The sequence below is a fragment of the Nyctibius grandis genome, chromosome Z (assembly GCF_013368605.1).
Source record: "Nyctibius grandis isolate bNycGra1 chromosome Z, bNycGra1.pri, whole genome shotgun sequence".
NCBI lineage: Eukaryota > Metazoa > Chordata > Aves > Nyctibiiformes > Nyctibiidae > Nyctibius > Nyctibius grandis.
This window is the reverse complement of record NC_090695.1, coordinates 99,566,698-99,589,057: the sequence shown is the minus strand read 5'-3', so window position 1 is coordinate 99,589,057 and position 22,360 is coordinate 99,566,698. Positions and strand designations below refer to the sequence as shown.

General features: G+C 54.7%; 1 protein-coding gene across 10 annotated transcripts in view; it reads left to right on the top strand.

Moving 5' to 3' along the window:
• Positions 1–3,034, top strand: part of LOC137676872 (uncharacterized) — a 136,357-nt gene extending 133,323 nt beyond the window's left edge. For 7 of the 10 annotated variants that reach the window (XR_011050161.1, XR_011050163.1, XR_011050166.1 and 4 more), the window contains one exon: positions 64–3,034. The gene's annotated coding sequence lies outside the window, so the exon portion shown is untranslated. The remainder of the gene's footprint in view (positions 1–63) is intronic. The other 3 variants (XR_011050162.1, XR_011050160.1, XR_011050159.1) reach the window with 3 other exon arrangements.
• Positions 3,035–22,360: the final 19,326 nt, after the last annotated feature.

The following is a 22,360-nucleotide window of genomic DNA, read 5'->3' as shown; positions in this document are numbered from 1 at the left end:
GCAGCTTACTCTGAAGAGCATGCGGAAATTTAAGTACAATAAATACGTTTAATGTTCTTGTAGACCATGCAGGGTGTTTCCCGGCTACTCGGCATCGCTGCAAAATTTAGTGGAAAAGCTAAAACAAACAGACTGTGGAGTGTCACGTTTTGTTAGTGCTCTGCGGAGAAGGGCTGTCAGCCCCGCAAACAAGACAGGGAGAAGGCTGGGATCGACACAAACACCGATGTCTGTCTGCACCGAAAACGCTCTGCTGCGAGCGGGCGTCGACGCGGGGCTGGGACACCTTCGCTTGCTGCCAAACTTAGTGTTGAAGTGTGGAGCGCTAACCAAAGCTGATGGAAGTGTATTTATTGAAATTGCCAGGATAAATTAACTTTAAAAGCCACAGTGAAAAAGTCTTAGAAGTCTGTGCTGCGAATCGGGGGCGTGAATGTTCAGGCGCATGCACTCATTGAATTAGTTTGTGGCAAACATATTTGGAGGCAGCTGTTCATTTAATAATCAGGGATAATCACAGAAACAGGCGACCGGTTACTCCATCTAAATTGCATGGTTAAAATTATAATTTTATAACTCTATCTCAGCAATTAGATTTAATAGCTATGAAAATCCAGCAAAACCCAGCTGAGGGAAAGCTGTTACTCCTCTAACGCAGAGGAGCCAAGGTCAGACTGGGGCTGCCCCTGCCGTAACCAGCAGCAGCGTCCCCGGGGTCCGGGTCGGTTCTGACGCCGCCCGAAGCGCAGAGGCGAGACCAGCCAGCCCGATGCTGAACCGGGTCCAGGCAGGGGTTAATTTTCTTGGCGTTTCCTGTCTTCATTACAATATTTGTCCCAAGAACAGATTAATTCCCCTCATTCTTTCTGCCTTCCCAGCCTTTTGTCACGGGAATGCGTTTCACAGGACTGTAATGTTTGATACTTGCTCTGAGTTATAGCTGTGCCGCGCGCTGTAAAAGTTTGACTCTCTCAGTATTGTACGTTTTGATTCTACCCCTGCAGGCTATAAACAACCCAAATTACCTCTTTCTTTAGCTTCCAAGAGGACTAATCCCCTGTCTAGTGCTTTATCAGTCAGTTCAGAAAGAGTGAGCCCAACCTGCCAATCCAAACAGAATATATTGAAAAAATCACATTACCACAATGCAGAACCTTGCCGTAATTCACCCAAAGCTCAGCCGGTGAAAGCCTGACGCCGCGGCCCCTCCGTCACTGCAGTGAGACCAGGAGCAGAGGCACCATCCACCCACCCATCCCTCCTTCAGCCCCGCCAGCCGCCCCGAAGGCACTGCGAGGGGCTGTGCGCCGCAGGACCCTTCCAACGTCCCCGCTGGGCACGGGCAGGACGCGGCCCCTGCCTGGGGAGGGGCTCTCCGGGGGAAGGGACGGCAGAACTCACCGGAGCCGCTGCGGGAAGGGCCGCGCTGACCCACACCGGTGCCCTCCAGCCCCTGGCAAGAGGCTCCTCGGCTCAGCTGAAGCTCCTCTCAAGCACGGAGGGCAGCGCGGGTTGCTCCAAGGTTTAACGCTTTATTGGAAAATGAGAGGTTAGAGCTTGTTCCAGAGGAGAAGGAAATTTATTGTTGCCCTGGCCCTGCAGCAAAGCAAAACTCAAATAACCCAGGTGCGGGGAGGACTATAAATCCCCCAATGGCAATCACACTGCTAAAAGGATGGTGACAGCCACAGCAAAGTTTGGCAAGTTAATATTTCTCATATCTGAGTGAGAAAAATAGCAATATTTAAAATGATATCTCTGCTGAATTATGCAAGGGGAAAAAAAAGCAAACTGTGAGCCAGGGAGATTCCATGCCTTGCGCTGGGTGAGGCTGGCTCAGGCTGGACTGACTGTTCTGTGACCAGGAGAGCGAGATGGGAGAGAAAAGGGGAAGGTGCTCCAGCAGCCACCAGGCAGGGGGTAAAGCACGCGAGGGTGCGAGACGGTCGTGTCACACCGGTGACCCTGGGCAGAAAATGCCGAGGGCGTGCCAGGAGGGGACGTGTGGACCTTTCTGGTCTGACATCTGAAATAACTCGCCGTTAGCCTTAGAAACACTCCGGGGGGGGGGTGTCGGCGTGGGCTCCCCAGCACGGCCACCCGCTCGCTCGCGATTCATGAGCCTTCACAGCTCTGTCATTAGCCCGTTAATCCAACACCTTGCTCCAGCCTCGCACTGCGGCGAGGATTTATGGTTCTCACAGACCAATTTCATTATCCCGGGGGGGAAATCAGCATCTTGTTATGGATAAAATGACAATAAATGAAACGGCCATTAATTTATGATCTTGCCACACAGTGGCACTCAAACAGATTCCCATTAATGGCTTGTTATTATCACCACCCGTACAGGGCTAATAACGGCTCACGGGAAAAACCGCGCCTGCGCCCAGGGAAGGCGCTGGCTGCTGGGTGTGCGGGACCCTGTCCCCATCCTGCAGTGGCAGGGTGACCCTCTCCCTGTCCCACAGTGGCAGGGTGACCCCCCAGCTGCATCCTGCAGTGGCAGGGTGACCCCATCCCCGTCCCGCAGCGACAGGGTGACCCCGTCCCCATCCCACAGCAGCAGGGTGACCCTGTCCCCGTCCTGCAGCGGCAGGGTGACCCTGTCCCCATCCCGCAGTGGCTGTGGGATGGATCTGCTCGAGGAGATCCATCAGGCGGGTGTGGAGGCTGCCACGCAGAAAAGGGAGGAAAAGCTGCCAGCTGGGAGAGCGTCCAGGGGAGTGGTGTATAAAGCTGGTGTTTCTATTTGCGTGCAGCTCAAAAAGCCCAGAAACATTGGCTTGACATTGAGCAACTTTTCAAAAAGTTCAGCGAAGCGAAGAGCACTGTAAAACACAAAACGAAGGTTAACCTTTCCATGTGGTCAAAGTACTTCATTTGGACCAAAATGAACCTCGTTTCCTTACTGAATTTGTACTTTTTAAGAACATTAAGCGGCATCAGATGGAAAAGCCCCAAAACTTCTGCTTAAAATACTGTCCTCTTTAAAGCCAAATAAACAGGCAAAGCCAAACTCAATCTGTGAGAAGTTTCAGTGTCATCAACTTCGTTTCTTTGCCATGAAATGTTTCACGTGAAGAACTTCTCCTGGCTCCTTTCTCACGCCCGCGTGGATCCTGGATCCGTGTACTCGGAGCTTGCTGGGGACCACGCCGTCCCAAGCCTGGGCGCGATGCTGCCCGAGCCGCAGCCTCCCTCCAGGCAGCGCGGGCACCTCCTCGTGCGCTGCCCACGCTGCATCTCCCACCCCGCTGCCGCAGGGACAGGAGACCCTGGCCCAGGGCTGGGGGCTGCCGGCAGCGGGGCTCTGCTCTGCCGCGCTCCGAGCAGCCACATCTGCTCTGGGTACGTGATGTTTAACGTGCATTTTGCTAAACACACTTTTTTTGCGTGACAAATAAACGCGCTAGGAACTGGTCTTCATAAACACATTTTTACAGTAATATAACAGTATAAATAAATGCTCCGGCGTATCTCCCAGTGTCACTTTTATTTACATTTTACGTGACCTCTTATTACTGACCCCTCTGCCATAAACGCCTAATTGAGAGGAGGCCACTGAACAGGCAGGGCCGATGTGAAAGTGCATTATGCTAAATAATTCATAACGAGCACTGTGGTTGTTGCAGTGATATATGTAAATAGAGGATCCTTATTTTTTAACTTACAGTCTGTGTTGGTTTATGAATTTTAAAAGGAGAAAGTCTTCACTCTCTAGTGCGGAGCTGAAGAGGGTTTCTTGTTCCCTGAAGTCCCATCCCCGGCAGCTTCACAGGACTGACTGCGAGATGGGAAAAACCTGCTCACGGACCCCTTTCTGCATTAGCATGTTTTAAAGCTCTTTATTCCTGTGTTTCACCTGTGGCTTGGTGACAGTTCCTAGGGGATGCCACCTGCAGTCCCAGAGGATGGAAACTGGCACCGGGGGGTGGGAGCGCAGCATCTGCGTGTCGGGGGCGGCAGCAGCGCATCCTTCCCCGGCGTCCGGCGGCAGAGACCTCAGCCCTACAGACCCAAGCCCACTCCTCCCCAGCTGGGTGAAGGTGCCTCTGCTGTGGGGAGGTTCTCAGGGAGCTGGTTTGCAGCCTGGACAAGAGCCCTGCGAGGGTCCCAGGCTCTCCCCCTGCAGCGCTGGGGCTGAAGCACCCCGCTCCCCGGGGAGGACGCCTGGGCTTGTGCGGCGCTGAGACTCGTGCACGTGTTACAGCTCACATGAGAAATGAATTCCCCCTTTATTCCACCTTTTAATTCAACATCATGTTTTCTCTTCCGTTGTTATGAGTGTGGGATGAGAGGAGCTCCCAGACTGTCTCTTCAAGACCATTTATTATTTATTCATTCTGTTTCTACCTTGTTTTTCTGTCTCTCCTTATTTGAGAATTTTTCCAGTCCTTGATATTATTCTTGTCCCTCTCTAGTTCTCATCTATTCCCACAATACCCTCCAGAGATAGGGTAATCACTCTGAGAAAATTGACTTACATTCAATGGCAAAAAGCTTCATTAAAACCCAGTTAAGGTTCCCAGAGGTACCCTCTGTTCCTCAGAAATGTTCAGCAAAACTCATACTTCCAACAACACGAACTGAGGAGTTTCGGTACCACCCAGACGGGGCTGCAACAGCGCGTGGGCTCCTCTGCCCGCTTGCACCAGCGTGCCCGTGAAGGTAAGTGCTGCTCAGGGAACTGCCCTCTGTGATGCACACTGTCGTGATTTTTCTTCCCCAGAGTTCGGGGTGCTGCCTACAAGCCTGGCACCTCGACCCCGGGGCACCTCGGGAGCTTTACCTGGAGGGGGGCCTGCGAGCGATGCTGCCCGTACCCTGACCCGAGGCTGCTTCAGGGAGAGTAAATCGTGCTCGTGGAGTGTTGCCCAGGCTGGAAAACTTGCCTTAAAATAACATAGAAAGTCAGTCTCTTTCCTCCTGCAGCAGAGGAGTAATTACCACTTCGTAAAGCTTTTAATTTTTTTAACATTGCATATAAATACTGCTGCTCAAGAGTTCAGAGGGAGGGATTTTAAATCTAATCCACATTTAACAAGGCTATTAAAGAAAATGTTTAAGCTGCCAGAATTTAACTGATTGCAATATTTAATAAATCTTACCCGAAAAAAAGATGTCTTGAAAAAAAGCAGCAAGGAGCCAAGATCACATCGCTTTTTTATATGCACTACAGAGAATGCTTTAATGGGAAATGGAAACCCAAAAGATGCAATAATCCTGCCAAAAAGGCCCAAATGTATTATAAAAATGTTTAAAGCTCCATTTGAGTTTTTCTAATTAACTTGATAACGACACCAGCATCCTCCATCAGTCTCCTGGAAGATCAGATGCTTCTCAATTGTTGGAGCAATCTCAAGAGCAGCAGGGAAAGCGAGGGGGTTCCCTCTGCCCAGGGCGCTGCTGTGGACGGGAGCCTGTGGCGCTGGGGCTGAGCGTGGCTGCAGCCTGCTTGGATCGGGGGGCACCGTGCACTCGTGGCAGGAGCTGGCACAGCAGCACACCCAGTTAGAGTTTTTTGTTAGTTTTAAAAGACATGAGTCTCTCAAATCCCCTGGAAGAAGGTGGGCAAATGAGGCAGCTGCTGGGGCTCCTGGCGGATGCTCATCAGTGTTTGGATGGGTGTCTGCCTGCGGCGCCTGCTCCTGCAGGCACAACAGGAGGAAGAGCCGTGCATGGAGCTGGAGGGATGCTGGTGTGAACTGGGAGTGGGGGCAGCTGAGTTTGGGATCAGCCACATTTTGAGACTGCATTTCTTGTTGGCTGAGTCAGAGAAATACCCCTGAACTGCTGTGTATATTCTGTAGGAGATATTAACTGTAGAAAATCTGAGGTCAAGGTAGAGCCATACAATTTCATGGTTGAAGACTCTGGGCTGCAGCAGAAACCTGATAAGGTGTTTGGTGTCATAGGGGAAGCGTCACCGAAGGAACGCTGAATGCACTGGGGGCAGAGGCTCAGCCCCAGGCACCCGGGTGCGTGTCCTGAGCTCTGGGAACACCAGGAGTGAGGAGCGGCGGGGCCGGACCTGCTGCTGCTCCCCGGATCCCATCTGGAGGAATGCTCGGGGGGGCTCAGCTCTCCATGTCCTGGCTGGCCAGGTCGGGTGCCCCCTCTCCTGATGCCAGCACCTGGGGAGTTCTGCTCTTGCTGCCAGCCTGGGCAGGAGAGGACGGTGCTGAAGCAGTTCTCAATCTCCAGATGTCCACCAGAATGGACCTGGGATCACGAGCTGACTGCCAGGGCTGCTGCTGCCCTTTGCTTCTCTTTGCTCATCTGGTCCAGGCTTTGCTGTTCAGCAGCAGGCACTTTCTCGAGCTTCCAGCTGTGGTTTGTGGCTCTTGTTCCCTCCTCACAACTTCCACACCTCAGCTCAGCATGGGAGGGGAGCAGATGGGATATTCCTGCTGTGTCTCCCCAAAGACGCTGCCCGTGTTCCCAGAGCAGGGCTGTGTGCGGCGGCAGGGTGACAGGAGCAGGGCAGGAGCAGAGCAGGGGGGTCCCTGCCTGGCACCCCCTCCCCGACCGCCTGCCAGAGCTGCCGGTGCCCCCCGGGAGCACACCAGGGCCGTGCCGTGGGTGAGGACAGGCTGTCCCTTGTGCTGGCCGCTGCATCCCACCAAGCAAAGAGCCCTGTTAACCTTCCTCCTGGGGGGAATGAGCCTTTCCAGAGCCCTCACTGCTGTCTGTAAGGAGCGGCTGGTGACGGGGCTGTGCTGTCCCTCTCTGCGCGGGTACCGGTGCCCTGGGAGCAGCGAGTCGTGGCACGAAAGGGCTTTTTTTGGTGGGGGTCAGCAGGTGAGTTGAGAAATGAATGGACTGTGCTCCGTTCCTGGGGCTACGTGAGATGTGCTGCTGATGGCTCTGCTGTCCCTGCTGCGGGTTAATCATCCGGCAGAAGCACCTCGCTGCTCTGAGACAAAGCTTTGACTTGTGCTGAAAAACAATAAAAGACCAACGAGGGAAAGCATCTTTGGGAACAGTAGGCAAAGAAAAACACTGGCAATTCTGCAATTAAAAAAATGAACAGTTTTAAACTGAGTTCTGGTATCTGCCTGTGGAAAATGGCTGTGGAGTCTGTTTCCTTGTTGTGAATTTTGCCTTGAATAAAATCGAGCAAATATTGCAGGAAGTTTAAAAACAACCAACCTTTTCTAAAAAGCAGAGGCATTTTTTTTTTTTAAACCCCGCTGTCCCCTCCAGTGCTGCCGCCTGTGCAGGTCTGCCAGGACACGGGGCCGGTGGGAGCTCTGCTCCCCACGCAGGGCACTGGTGGCTGGACGTGGGTCCTGCTCCCTCTGCCACTGCACATCGCGCCGGGGAGCGGCCGTGTCCCGAGCTCCGTGTCCAGATGAGCTCTGTGGGGCTTCTCTGCTGGGCCGAGCACCCCCGGGGCTGTCCCTGGGGCTGGGGGGGAGCGGGGTGCTGCCCTCGCTGCGCCGTGGTCTGCGGGCTCTCCAGCCCCCCCGGACCCAGCAGTGAACCTTAGCCCTCGTCCGTGGCCTTCCCCGCCTCGGCATCACCTCCCAGGGGTTTCAAACCACGCTTGCAGGCATTAAAAAGGCTTCACGTATCGTACAGGGATAAATATTTTGAAAAACAAGGTATCGATGCAAGAGCTGAGCCACTTTATTGGCTCCTTCACTTATTAGCGGACGTGGCTCCCGTCCTGCTGTTTGTGCTCAGAATGGATTTTTATTGCTTAATTCTCTGTAAGTGAAGTGCTAGCAAATTGTAAAATCCTATTGCTTAACATGTAGCATTAAGTATTGAACTAGCAAAAGAATCAATTACAGGTTTGGTCACTGATTAGCTTGACTTTTTATGGAATTTAATGTCAAGACTCATTATAATTCTGCTCTTTAATTCAGGAAATAAAGCACGTGTGGGGGGATGATGGCTGTGAGTGGCCCCGTTCCAGATCTCCTGCTGGGGGATGCTCAGCACCGTGCTGCTGGGAGGGTGGTGAGGCCACACATGCTGCCTCTGGAGCCCGCTCCCCACCAGGACGGGGCCAGCCCTGCGGTTCTTTTGGGGTCCTCCAGTCCTGCAGGAGCCTGCCCCGGAGCATGGGGCAGCATCCCCGCCTGCAGCCCGGGGAACAGCCACATCCTGGGCTTTGCAATCGGGCGTTGATTATTCCATTACTGTCAAAGCTTGGGTGCAAAGTAACTGGGCATCTGAAATACTGATGAGCCCTCTGAGCCTCCTGCCTTGGGGGAAATGGGGTAGGAAATGGTTTGCAGGAGCCTTTCAGCAAAGGGCTGAGCCATGTGGCAGAAGACTCGAGCCTCGGTCGAGTCACTGGAGTCCATCAAGGACCTTAAAAAGTCTGTCTGGCTTGTGGTAAAATACCAATGTAATGACTCAGGGCAAGTGAAATAGGAGGTATCTGAGCCCAAGCTGAAAATCCTGTCAGAAACAGTTAAATCAACTGTAATCAGTGTCTGCTCTCTCCTGGAAACCCTCCGAGGAAGGAGGCGCAGGGGAAGCCGTGCTGTTCTCTGGGGGACGGGGTGTCAGGGCAGTGCCCCAGCAGACTCGACGGGGATGAGCCATGGGAGCTGCTTTCCCCCTCCTGCTCCTCCTCGCCCACCGCGGCAGCGCGTGTCCTGCGCGTGGCTCCTGTGTCGGTGCCAGTCGGTGTAAAACCCAGCTGGGAAAAGGGCTGTGCACCACAGCGGGGCCAAGAGGCCTTGCACCATCCTGGGGCTGCTCCTGCCCCACGTGGGCTGAGCCCCCCCATCCCCTGCCCTGGTGCTCTAGGCTCGGATCACCCGCACCCCCAGCTCCCCTCGCCAGTTGCTGCCTTTGCTGATGGACAAGTGCAATTGGATTTCCAAGTTACTCCAGCTCGGATTAGATTCAATATCCCTTTTCTCTACCCAGACAGACCTTTAATTCCTTTCCCTTCGATTGCGTGGGGACCCCTCCGTGCACCTCAGACCCTTTGGCAGGAAATCTTTGCTGCGCGAGGCTGCTGTGTGCAGCCACTGCAATAACCGCAGACACGGAGCTCCAGCACAAGTAGCGGGAGACCAGCGAGTTTTCCCTTCCAGCACTGAGATTTCTGGAGGCTCCTTCTTGTCTGGCTGAGCTTATCCCCCTTCCTGGAGAAGCTCTGCTAGAATACTAATTTATAGCGGACTTGAGCAGTCCCCCTACATCCTGAGCGAGGATGGTTTGGGAAATTAAAGTTTGTAGGAAACGCAGCAAAGCTCTGATGTCCTCCAGCAAGACATCTGTTTTTCCAGCCACCAAAAGAGAGGCTGTAACGAGCTGCAGCGGCTCGGGGTCAGCAGAGAGGAGGGAGGGACAAGCGCCCTGCCTGGGCTCGGGGTGGAGGGGGTGCGGCGGCGAGGGGGGGGGTTTGGTGGGTGCCTGGGGTCTGTTGGCACCGGGAGCTCGGTGCCTGCCCAGGAGCCACGTTACGCTGTGCCTGCGCTGTGCCGGGCACGTTCCTGGTGCTGGCAAATAATAAATAACGATAACGATTATGGAAGCACTGTGCATGTGCCCCTAGAGCTCTGAAAAAAAAAACCTTTTACATCAAAATCCAACCGGAACATTTTCCCCCTTGTCTAATTTACAAAATATGCCCATAAAAACAATAATCTATCTGTACAAGGGCAATTCCCTTGGTATTTAAACAAAGATTGATGGCTGCTGACCGTGTCCTGTCCTAGCAGAGAGTGAGACCCAGTGGAATTCCCGGGACTTTGCGCAAATGCAGAATAATCATTAAATGATGTGATATTTACTATTTGGGATTAAACTCTGGGGTAGGCCTGGTCCCACCCCCAGCTGTGTCTCCGAACTTGCTCATGACCCCCCCGGGCTCTGGGCCTGGCTCAGCTCCCCATCTCCAGGGAAGGAGCTGGCAGTGGGTGCTTCTCCCTGTCTCCAGGTTTGACTTTCATAGCATGGCTTTTCAGTGTACTTAAATCTGCGCGGTGTTTAAAATTCAGCTATGTTTGTCGGAATTCAATTACCCCTGAAGATTACACAGAGATTATCAAAGTTGTAAACAGCAGAATATGCTCAGAGATCAATGAAGCGCAACAAAGACCATATTTAACAGGAGAAGTAAAAGTAAGAGCGTGCTGGCGAACTCTGACAGCGGAGCGCAATGTCGCATCATCACGCTGAAGGTTGGAAGGTAATTGAAACCTGTGTTATAGCACAATACAGTCCTGCGCAGATTGTCAGTCATGGAACAGTCTCAGCTGTAATATCCGAGCAATTCCTTTGGCTTGAGCAGACCCGGCGCTGAGCTGTTCGTGTGGAGCGTCGGTGCAGAGCACCCGCACGGCTGCACCCACGCGTGTCCCCTGTGCCGGGCACCCGCGTCCGGCAGCAGCCACCTGTCACCGGAGGGAGTTTAGGGGAGAGGATGATTATCCTTAATGCAGCGCAGTACCGTGCCATTTTGTTTGGGTTTTTGGTAAGAAGGTGTTTCCAGCTCTGCAACCGTGCCCACCGGGCATCTCCGGGCAGGCGCTGGGCTCGGAGCTGTGCCGGCTGCCTCCGCGGCTGCGGAGCGCGGGCATGGCTGGTCCCTGTGCTGGCAGAGCTGCCCTGCTCCGGGGCAGTGCCCTGCTCTGGGACAGTGCCCTGCCCTGGCAGAGGAGCTGCTGCCTGAGCAGCCTGAGGTGGCTGAGGAGCAGACAGAGGGATGCGGGGTCCTGGCTGCCAGCTCCTGTCCCAGTGCATGGCTGTCCCCTCTGCACAAAGGCCTCTGTGTGCCCCATGGGACGCCGTGCCCCATGGGACGCCGTGCCCCGTGGGATGCCGTGCCCCGTGGGATGCCGTGCCCCGTGGGATGCCGTGCCCCGTGGGATGCCGTGCCCCGTGGGACTCCTTCCCTGTGAGCACCCTTCCTGGCTGCGCCCCGGCAGCCCTCTCCCCCGACAGCCGCACCTCCATCACGTTTCGTGGTTTCCATTGTCATTCTGGAGGCACCGCAGGCAGCTGATGCTTCTCTGTAATATATCGCCACTGTAATACCAAGTCTAGCAGAACAATGAACTCTGGAGGGTGGCGGTACCTTCCGCCTGCTTTGCAAACTAAGCATAATTTTTATTTGTGCTCAGATTTGTGGCTGCTGCGGGGGGGAGCGTGGGGCGGGAGGGGCTGGCAGCTCCGTCCCAGGGTGCTGCCTGGGACCGAGCACTCCTGCTCCTCGTCCCGCGGGTCCCGGCATTGAGATTCAGGGGAGGACACCTCCTCTTGTCAGACACCGCGGGGGTTCAGGAGGAACCCTTCAGCCCAGATTAATTACTGTTGTCTGTACCCGATGGGGCCCATCCACCTGCCTGTCTGCTGCAGCAGAATGTGCTGAAATCCTCATTCCCTTCCTGCCTTTCTTTCTCTCTTTTTTTTTTCTTTTCCTATTTACTTCTGCTTTAATCTGCATATTATCATCAGTGCAAAGACCTCTGAAATAACATCTGACAAATGATGCCTATTAAAAAAAAACTCTGCACTGTCCTCTTTCACCGCCTTCCAATTTGGACTAGCGCTATAACTATGCATCAATAGACAAGCAATATTATGTTAAGAACATGATAAAATACCAGCAGCTTCATAATGGCAGCAGCCAAATGGTAATTTCTGCTTCAGAAATTGGTCATTTATTTTGCTGGTCTGTTCTTACGTTCAAATTAGATGAAGTTTAATATACTGTAAAATTGAATGTATTCTATCCTTTTCAACAAATATGGCATGTATGAAATGATTTATGGGTCTTACAAACCTTAAAATGTTAAATAATCTCCTTTTTCCTGTGCCTTAAGTCAGTGATGCCAAGTAGTTTAAGTACAGAGGAGCAAAACTTTATTAGCTCCCATCCTGATCATCACTTTATTTTGCTGCATTTACAGAGGCAGGAACAGTATTTAACATATTAGACCAAGTTTTAGAAGCAGTCATATTAATTGGTACATTAATTTTACCCTATTAACTGTAATTGGTAGGAAAGCGATTCTTTCCCAGTGAATGCTGTAATTTGTGTTTTAAATTTTTAATGAAGTCATGATGGCACTGCGGATGCCTAAATGAGGGTGCTCCTCTGGGCTCGGCCCTCCGGCTCCAGGATGGATCAGAGACACCGAGCCGTGCCAGCTGCTTCGCCCGCGGGCTGTCGGGAGCCACATCCCAGGGGAAATCACTGGGGTGACTGCCCTGGCTGTGGGGTGCGGTGATGGATGGTGCAGAATCAGCCAAGGAGCAGATTGAGGGTGACTCCCTCCTGGCTTTTAGTTATTTAAAAGCGACTTGTCTCCTTGCCCTTAGCCCTTTTTCTGCTTCCTGAGCCACAGCTTGTCCCTGAGGATAAGCCTCAGAACAGCACAATCTCCTGCCGTCCCCTGGAGCTGCAACCCTGTGTACCAGGATAATAGAGAAGCCTTTTATTCTGTTTATTTGCTCTATATAATTTTTCCTGCTCTTGCTGACCCTTCTGGGTAGCGTTCCACCCTTTAATCTCTCTGCTGGGTGCCAGAATTGTTGAGCTTAGGCTATATTTGCATTTCATATCCTAGTTAAACCAACATCATCAAGGTCAGAACACGCTGTTGAATTGGAATAGGCTACAAGACAGCATCCCCCTCCACGGCACAGGGCAGCGCAGAAACCAGACCTCCGTCCCGGGGAGCACCCATCCTTGCCCTGGGGAGCGCCCATCCTCACCCCAGCCTCTCCCAGCTGCTGCCCCAGCCCTGCCCGCCCGGGGGGTTTGGCTGGGGGCTCTGGGCAGTGGCTGCTTCACTTTGCATCCTCAGGGTCCACTCGCAGGCAGGCGCTGGGCAGGGGCAGGGGCTCGGCTCTGGAGTTTGCTGCCCTGGCTCACAGGTCTCGGGGCAGAGCCCCTCAGTCAGCCCCTGATGAGGCACAGGGCCCACGTTTGAACACTTCTGTAAAAGCATATGAGGAGAGACAGGCGGAATGAGAGCAAATTCAAGAAACATGAGCAGTAACCCTCCTGCTCCCCGAAGGCAGCTGGGATTTATGCCCCGGTTCAGAGCATCACGTCAATGCAGAGATGCTAACGTGCAGCTCCACGCATGTTCGTACAAACAGGCTGCAAAAGGCAGCAGCTCTGCAGAGCACAGAGCTACTCTGTAATGATTTTTACGTCTGTGCACACAGTCTGTCTTTCCTTTCATTAAGGAACTTTTCTTATGGAAAAGTAGATGGATTTCTGATGTGAAAAAAACCAATTCTGCTCAAGACTGAGAGCTGTTTAGAATAAACGCCAGACACTGTGTGATGGAGCCATTGCATGGAGACTTAATGCTGGTCACATCTCTCTTCCCTGCCAGTAAGTCAAGGATGTGTCTTTGCTATTGTAGTTGGTGACTCATCTTTCAAATGATCATCTCTGGAAGAATTCCGTGCCAAGATGAAAAAAATGCCCAGATCCCAGGAGTGTGTGTGCTCACACCCTCGCAGGGAGCTGCGGGGCAGCTCTGCTCGTCCTCCCCCACGGGGCCGGGGGGCACGGGCTGGCACAGCCCCCTTGCCAGGGCAGAGCCTGCTTTGGGCACAGGGTGGGAGGGAATGACTGTGCATTCTGGCAGGGGCTAGTGCTGCCTCGTGCAGGTACCACTTACCGTGATTTGGCTGGTGAACAGGGTTGGGCAGGCACCCCCAGGCCACCAGCACGCCCACGCGTGGGGCAGCCGGTGACACTCTGCCATGGCTGTGCGTGCCCACCTGCCTCGGGAGCATCCCACCAGCACAGAGGTTCCCTCATCCTCGCAGCAAAATATGCAGATTAGCTGAGTAAGTGAAGTGCTGTATGCTAATTAATTCGACAGACTCACTGTTCCGTAACATCAAACCTACACCAGGAGGATGTGCTGGAATTGCCTTCCTCTGGAAAACATTTCCTCGCCGCTTAACAAAAAGTTACACAAACTTATTAAACACTTAACAAGCAGGTGATAGCAGCGAAGCTGTAGGTGCTGCGTGGGCTGAAGTGGAGCAGCTGTGCCCGGAGAGACCGTGGGGTTCCCCAGGGGCACCGGGAAGGCTCCAGCAGCTGCGCAGCTCCTGCTCCTCTGCTGGGACACGGGCTGACGCCTCCCACACACAGCTCTGTCTGCACCCAGACCATCCTGTGTTTGCCAAGAGCATCCAACAGCAACAGCAGGTATCCCTGGGAGCTCCACCAAAGGGACCGCGGGGCTGCGGGCGCGCGCCAGAACACGGGACAGTAAAGCCCCGCAGCGGGAGCGTTTGCTATCGCCTGGGCACAGCTGGGACGAGGGGATGGAGGAAGCTGCTTCAAAAGCAGGGAGAAAACGGCTTTAGCAAAAGGATTTGACAGCTGCAGTCAGGCCGGGAACCGAGGGAGCGGAGGAAAGCCAGGCGCAGCGGGGCAGGGGAGGGCGGCAGCCGGCAGTGCCAGCTCCGAGGATGCCGCTGTGTGAGCACACACGTTCACACCCCCAGAAGCCCCGCGCTCCTGCGGAGATCGGCGTGGGCACGGGGCTGAGAGGCTGGGATGTGGGCTGGCTCTTTGCTTGTCCAGTCACAGTGCAAAGAGCCTTTCCCACCTGCAGAGCGGCATCCCACCTGGCTGAGGCCAGTCCCAGACCGGCTGCACAGCACACAGGGTGCTTGGGCACCCAGGAACGGCCTGGGCATGCCTGTGATCTTGCAGGGCACGGGCTTTAGTGGGGAGGCCACGTCTCTGTGTAACACCCTCCAAGAAGGTGCAGGTCAGCTTGTTCACATCACGGGAGGAAGGGTCTCCTCGGGCGCAGGGCTCATGTCTCTCTCCTCCGGCGCCGTGCGCTGGTTTGTACCTGGCACCCTCGGGAATGCCTGGCCAAGGTGTGTTATGGGCAAGACTCCGGCTCATTGCTGTGTAGCTCTTGTTGCTGTGTTTAAAATAATAAAGTGGATGCTGCTGGTTTTGGCAGGACCAAAGGCTGACTGTGTGGTTTGAGAGCTCTGCTGCTGCAAACAGAGCAAGACAGATGGACAAGCCCGTGGCATATGCCATTCCCTCGCTGAGTTGCATGAAAAGACATTTTCCCTAATAGAATGGGGATAAAACTCACAGTTCTCAGGGTGCTAGCGTGTTTCTAATGTACGTCTCTGGGAACACGGGCTTGGTGGTTTGTTTTTTTTTCCATTCTGAGAGTAATTCCCATACTATAAATCTAACAAATCTACTTTGCCACATAAGTTGTCATACCTGGAAGGAAAACACCAGACTTATGATTTTATTATTAAATCTTGCTAGAATAAGATGTTAGTTAAACTATTTTTCTGTCTTGCCCTGTAGAGATGGCCCCTGACCAAACGAATGAGCCGAGTACTTGCTGTCATGTATGCACGCCAGCTCTCCAGAAACCGCAGAGCCCCTCTCAGCAGGGCCTCCCCTCCGTGACCTCGGACAGACGGTGTGACCAGGAAGGTGGCCAACCTGCAGCCTGGATGAAGAGCCTTTCTGCATAGTCACTAATGACCTGTCTGCAGCCTGGGCTCACGCCAGGCGGAGGCTGCTGTGGTGCCTGTGTTTAGGACTGAGATATTGCTACAGCTGGCTCAGGAGATGCGGTGGGCTTCTAAAACAAGGCAAACTTCTGGACAGTGAGCCTTTGCTGGACCGTAAGCCTTTGCTAGAGAAACAGGGCAGCCACAAAGGGCAGCCAAAATCATTGGTGCTTGGGCGAAACACCGTAAATTGCTCGACCTCCTTCAAGGAGACCATCTGCCAAGAGTGGCTCGTCTTCCCTGCCTGGCCTTGCAGCCCCTGGGCTGGGCCGTGCTCTGGGGCACCCTGGGGCTGGGGGCTGAGCACAGGGAAGGTGCTGACCCCCCTTTCCCTCCCTGCTCTGCACTGGAGGCTGGGTGCCCTGCTCCTCCTCAGAGAAGGACGTATCGGGGTGCCAGACCTGCCCGCCCATGGGGGACGCTGGGGACACAGGTGCTGCTGCCCCAGGACATGGCGAGAGCAGAGCACCCGCCTGCGTGGGAACCAGGACCCCTGCAGCTGCAGTGATGGGCTCTCACGGAGGAGGTGGGAATCCTGTCACCATGTCCCATGGCCTGACCAGGATGTGCTGCCTGGTCACGGACCACCCTCCCTTCCCTCCGTCACCGAGGGGGAGATGATGGCAGCGTGTCCTGGGTACCGAAGGCAACAGCTGCTTTGTCTCATGGCCGTACACAGGCTCTCACCGCCGTGCGGGATCTCTGGCCAGGGTTGTCCCTGTCCCTGCCCAGGACCCCAGACCCCCACTCTGGGGGCTGAGCAGTGCCCAAGCAGTGCCCTGCTCCCCGCAGGAGCGAGGTGCCGCAGGGCGCCCGGGGTGGCTGTGCCCTCCGTGTCCTGGGCACACACTGGGGTCGGGGCACAGGAGCAGGCGAGTGCCCATGCACAGCAGAGCCCGGCACAGTGTGGGTCCTGCTGGGACCAGCCTGTGTCCGCTGGAGCCAATGCCTCCAGCACCGCTTCCACAGCTGGGCGCTGGCCAGGGAGGCTAAAAGCCACAGACATGGTGAAAAACCTTAAAAATATTACTCAGAGAGTCCCATGTCCAGGAAATTGTCACGTGAATGGAAAGATTCCCTGAAAAAAAGCTGAGTTTGTCAGAGGACTTGCTCTCAGCTGCTTATTCTGCTTAGATGAAATCCTTCACGAGGGCAGCGCGGTCACCCTCCATGACCTGCGTATTCCTCACTCCTTTCATTAACTGCAACTTATTCTGCAAGTAGCTTTTGAAGGCAAAGATCATCCATTAGCTTTCCCTTGTTAAACTGGGGCTGAACTCCAGCTGAGTCCAGCTGCTCGGCAAGGCTGGGTGCTGCGCAGGGTCCCTGGGCAGGAGGAAGGATGTCGGTCCTCGGGGAGGGACACTGGAGCAGCGGCCGACCTGCCAGGAGCTGGGCTGGTGGTGCCAGGGCAGCGTGGCTTGGCCAGCACCCGGCAGGCGATGCCAGCTGCCCTGGCAGTGCTGCCTGCTGTGCTTGCAGCTTCATAACCCCTCATCTCCACCCATCTCTCACCGCCATGCTTCGTTTCGCCTGTGCTAACGAGGGGCTGCAAGCCCGGCTGCTCTGTTGTACCCACCGCTCTGTACCCGGCCAGAGCACCAGCCCGCTCGCCGCGTGCTGACCCCACAGACTGTCAAGACAAGCTTTGAAGGATGCTTACGCTATTAATAGGGTGTATTTACAACTGTTTATCTCTGTCAGTTGGGTGGAAAATTGCCAGATGTGTCGTTTGCCTTCATTACACAGACATCTCGCGCGTTATCTGGATCAGTGCTTTTAAGCAGTGTGTCACTGCCGGGGAAAAGCTCATTTCTTCTGCGTGGTGTTGATGTTGTGGGAGCTGCCTTAGAGAGCAACACCCTGGAGGCAAGGCTCCATATGGGCCAGACCGCTCTCCTCCACTGCTCTGGGTATCAGTCTCATGGAAAAACAAGGAAGGAGAGAGTTGTGCAGATACCCCTCCCGACACAGAACAAGGGAGAAAGATAAGAATGGCTTTCTCCATCTATGTAAATGGAAAGAAATTGTCTCCAAATAAAATGTTTTTCCTTGTTTCCCATGTGTCTACATTTAGCCCACACCCAGGGCTAAACAATAACACTTCTCTCACCCAATGGCCCTTCCCTGACTGAGAAAGGGAATTGGGAAAAGGAGGGAGACTCTTGGGTTAAAATTAAACAGATTTAAGAAAATAAAGTAACCAATATAAATGATAACACAAAACACACAAAAGTATACTTAGCTACAGAGCTGCAGGAGGTTGTTCCAGGGACAGCAACCATGGGGAATGAGGAAGAGGGTGGCCACAAGAGATGAGAGCAAAACCAGCCCCTCCCTCCCCAGCCCTCCCTTTTATAGTGAGCTGATGTTAGTGATATAGGACACACCTGTGGGCAGCCTGGGGCAGCTGCCCTGGGTTTGGCTACTAATGGCCCTGGTCACCATGGCTGGCCACAGACTGAAACAAAATCCCAGTGAAACCAGGACACTGCGATACAGTGAAATTTCTTCACGGACAGCTAGTCAGGGTAGAGTCCATTACACTCCACGCTTTTTGCCTTGAAACATAAATAGCTGCACATCATGTAAGTGTTTGTTATGAGGAAATGTGTATGCTGGAAAAAGTTAGACATTAAATCATTATTTCATGCAGAAAGATATTGCTAAAGGGAGAGGATTACTTACTATATTAATGCTGTCCTTCAGCTACCCGTACATCTCTCTGCACATAATGACTTTAGGCACAAAATGTGTTGTTGAAACAATCCCAGTTCCTCTCAATCCTGATTTCCTCGGAGACTGCGCAGGCCGTGTGCCCTCCCTCCTGGCCCCGTGCCCGGGATCAGCACGGGGGCCAGCGGGGCAGCCCACCCCGGGGCACAGCGCAGGAGGGCTCTGCAGGAAGAGCAGCCATCCCACCTCTAAGGATGGGCAGAGGGGAGGGCATCCAGCAGCTGTGGACCCTTTCCTTCCCCGCACAGCTGCTGGGGGACGGGGGTGCCCACCTCCACCTGAGGGGCTCCTTGGCAGCACCCGGCACTGCACTGTGCGGGGTCACGGGCACCCGGCGCCCTGCCAAGGAGGCAGCGGCAGAGAGCAGGGGGCTGGAAAGAGGAGTTTATTCATGCTGACAAAGCTATAGCAGGTCACTGCAGGTTTGTAACCTGGCCAGCTAAATAACCCCGGTGCTGCTCTCCTCCTGGGCTCGGGTGTCAGAGAAAAACTCCTTGTTCCAGTAGGTGAAAGCTGGTGGCTGGAGCTCTCGCTGATGCTCTGCTCGCCTGCATTTGCTGATGTAGGTGCAGCACGCTCGGTGCTACGCACAGGTCAGGGAAAAGCAGTAAGCAACAGGGTCTTATATCACCATCCAGCACGTCTTCCTTAGTCAGAGGGCTCCGTTTGAAACCTGGCATCGGCACACACAGAACATGTTGCATCTTCGCTGGTACCTCTTCAATCTGGGTTGCGAGGCATCCTGGAGGACGTGACCTTGGCAGGCAGGCGGAATAGCGAACCCGCATAACAAGAGCATCTCCGCGCCGGTGGCAGCCTGTTGGGTACAGGGCAGTTAATAAATAATGAGGATGTCAGAGATAACAGCAGGGAAGTGGGAGCAGGTAACAGCTTTGCAGCCAGCTTTCCGACAGCCGCCTGGCAACGGCCAATTAAGAGGCACGCGCCGCTCTCAGCCCAGCGCGGGCACGTCGGGGCTGGCACCGGGGTTGGTGTGGTGCCGGACCAGGGCAGCCTGCAGCACCCGAAGGTGGAGGGAGTGGGCAAATGCTCTGCAGAGCCACGGGTGTTCTGGGGAGTGAAGCTCGAAAGAAGCGAAAGGCGCCCGGTCGCGGCGCTGGAGAGGGTACACGGCGGCGGGTCCCCAGGAGAAGCGATGCCCGCTGCCAGCGTGACGGGGTGGCAAAGGGCGGCCAGCCTGCAGGGGCAGGGGCAGAGACACGGGACAGGGACAGCGGGGGCAGCTCAACGCGGGACTCGCTCCCGTGGAGCCGGTAGAGAGGAGCACGTCGGCCCCGGCCCCTTGCCAGGGTATGGGCGCTGCCCGGCAGCTCCTCGGGCTGCGGCCCCTGCTCACGCAGGGGTTTGGTTCAAGGGTTGAATTATATCGTGTCACAATTCAAATATTAGGGATTTGACTGCACTTGAGGTGCAATTAATCTTCTGATGACTTTTTAGACATCTGGTAAGAGGGGACAGCTTTCCAAACAGCAAAATCTACACCAAAATGATCTTGATTTGAATAATGAGTATTCCATCCTTGTTTGGTAAATATACCCAGTGTTAATGGTGCTTAATGGTGCCTGTAATTGGTGTCTAAAGTTATTTAAAAGTAAATTTACTAGAAAATAATTAGCAATTTTATAGTTCACTACTTCCTAATTTTGTTGATAAAAGTTCTTCAGTGTTTTTTATCAGATGACACAATGGGGCTGTGCTGTGAAACAGCTTTTGTCAAACCAGCAGGAAATTGTGCACGCAAAGTAAGATAAAAAAAATTCTCCCCCTAATTTCTTTGCCTGGCAGCCAGCCCTCTCACTCCTTTTATTACCCACTGATTTATCCTTCAGCAGCAGCAAGTGAACCTTCCCAGGCTTTGCGTGGAAATTTGTTCTTTGTGACCTTGGGAGGCACAACCCGAGCTGCGAGGCCAGTGAGGAAAGCTGTCCCCACTGCAGGGACACCCCTGCTGTGCAGGGACAACCCCGCTGTCCCCACTGCAGGGACGATCCCACTCTTCCCACTGCAGGGACGCCCCTGCTGTCCCCAGCGCTGGGTCTGGGGGCTGGTGGCCGGTCCCTGCCTGCAGACGAAAGCGGAGGTTTGCCTCGGTGGGTCCCTGACCTGATCCCACGAGGGCATCTCTGGGGACGCTGCCCCTCGGGCTGGAAACCCCCCTGTGCCTGGGTACCTGTCCTGGCCCAGGCGGTCCCAGTCCTGGTCCTGGTGCTGCTCCCGGCTGCGGCCCTTTTGGCACCGGTGGGTCCCGCAGCGGGTCAGGGTGGGCGCTCAGGGCCGGGCTGGCTGATGGGGGTCCCGGCCGGTTCCCACCATGGGTCTGCCACTCATGGGGTGTGGGCGCTGCCAGGGGACGGAGAAATGGAGTGGAGAAACACGGCTGCTGCAACGCCTTATTGTGAGTGCTGTGGGCTCCGGTGCGCAGCTCGGGGTGCTCGTGCTGCCCAGGCACAGGTGACACCGCAGACGGGCGCGTGCGGGGGTGGCGGCACGGCAGGTCGGGGTCGGGAAGGAGGGACTCCATTTCCAGTCTCTGAGCTGTGAAGTGCCAGCTTTTCCAGAACAATGAATCACCCAGTCTGTGTATAGAATTAAACATAATTTATGCTTTGCTAATTGAAATCAAATACAAAATTCAATTTCCTGTGTATTCCAACGCTGACATTTGAATAGTTTAAAAAACCCTGTCACTAACCTGACTCTCGTTTGGCAGGCCGCTCTCCAGCCAGGTAGGAAATAATTCCCCCGTCAAGCCCCTGCGTTGGCACAGCAGACACGGGCAGGCTTCGGGAAAACAGAATAACCCCCCCGAGGTCCCCCTCTGCCACCTGTGCCCCCAAGGTCCCCATGTGCCGCCCGTGCCCCCAGCCCAGGGGCTGGCGCATCCCCGCTCCCTCCCAGCGCTGCGAAGGGGCTGGTGGCACCGCAGTGGCACACGGGGAGCCCGGGGGTCCCGTCCCGCCATGCTGGGTTGGCCGGTATCTGTGGGGTGGCCGCTCAGGGGTGGAGGATTGGGGTCACCTCTCCATGCCGGGCGCTCGGCGGCTCCTCCGGAGCTGGGGCTGGTATCGGGGCTGCTGGGAACGGGGAACGTTTCTGGACATCCCTCCGGTGCGGAGCCTGGACCCTGGGGCCCCGACGAGCCCCTCATCCTGCGGCTGAATCCATCGAGCAGGTTGCACCCAGTTGTGTAACGACAGTTCTCGCTTAGGAGCTGATCTGGCATTTTAATAACGTGTGAAACACTGTAAAATTATTCCTATTACATACTTCCAATTTTCATGCAATCAGTTGGGGATTTGTGGGTCTGTGAAAAACTGTGTTGTGTCAGGAGCTGCTTTTGAACCTAATCAGCTAACAGGAACTGACCTGACGTTCGCAGGGACCTCGCCGTGCCCCTCGGTGTAAATTTGCCAAATGGCTTCAGCTCTTGTTTCACCCGACCCACGGCACCGGCTCCACGTCACGGTGTGATGAGCCACCGACAGGCCGCGACACCCGCAGCAGGCTCAGCCCGTTACCCACCGTCACAGCGGTCTCCTCCGGTTAGCCAGATCAGTGGGGATTCCTTGCCACCTTAATCACACCCGAGTCTCGGTCCTCCCGTGGCAACCCCATGCTGCATCACTGCTGCGTCCCGCAGCCCGGACCCGGCACCCGCCCACAGCTCTGCCGGGACCGTCCTCACCCCCCACCCAAACTCAGGCAGCGCCCAGCAGCATTTGAGCGCCCCTAGAAATCACCCACGCAGAGGTAATGCTTGGGCAGCGGTAGCTCTGCAGTTTTCCTTTGTTCCTCTCACTGTTTTCCCCTCAGTAACGGACACGGACACGGGGCAGCTCTGTCCCAGTGCTGCCATCCCGCTCGCCGCCGGTGCCCCGTGCAGCTCCCATCACGCTGCTGGGGGATGCAGCTGCGATGGGGGTTTATTCTACAGCTCCTACCAGGATTTGCAAATTTGGTTGAGCGAATGACTTGGCCGTTTCCACTAGCAAACACGCATTTTGTGCAGAGCAGTGCTCGCCCTGGGAATTAATTGCTTTTTGTAATTCTGAAGTAAAGATGAAGGCTGCTCCCCCGGTTTGCAAAC